The following is a 638-nucleotide window of genomic DNA, read 5'->3' on the forward strand; positions in this document are numbered from 1 at the left end:
TTGGAGGGGAAACTGGGAATGGAGAAATTCGCATGTAAATAAAGAAAATATCTAAAAGAAAAAAAAAGCCCCCTATGAAAGCTCTCTAAGAAAAAGGGGAAAGAGACTTCTAATAAAAGAGGTATAAGGGGTCTAAGAAAAAAGGGAATATGGATGCTTTTTGCCCTTGTTCTAAAAATCTGACTGAGGAGAAATTGAAGTGTTTGGGATTAATGGTACTAGTTGTTACTCCTACACAGATCTATAATGAAAAAGAAGCAGTAGAACAAAAAGATATACAGATATACAGTTTGAGGAGAAAAGGAGCACTAGGAAATGTAATGGAAGTACATCCAGTACTTAGAAATAAATTTAAAGAAAAGACTGTGTGCTAAATGGAATTAACGAAGTGGTGACCTCAGGGAAAGACCACTATCCAGCTAAGCTTCCAACTTGTGAAAGGGCATGAAAGAAAAGCTTAAGCATCAATGAAAACTATCAACAACAGAATGCAAATGTATTGAAGGAGGGGGCCAATTTCCAGCCCTATCAAGCAGCAGAACTTGGCAGCTTCAGCCACATGATTCTGGCTTTAGAGTCAGGGCTACAAGAAAGGGGCTGTGAAACTTCCCTCTGCCACTAAAGTATGCCTTCCTCTG

The sequence above is a fragment of the Mastomys coucha genome, unplaced genomic scaffold (assembly GCF_008632895.1).
Source record: "Mastomys coucha isolate ucsf_1 unplaced genomic scaffold, UCSF_Mcou_1 pScaffold1, whole genome shotgun sequence".
Classification (NCBI taxonomy): Eukaryota; Metazoa; Chordata; class Mammalia; order Rodentia; family Muridae; genus Mastomys; species Mastomys coucha.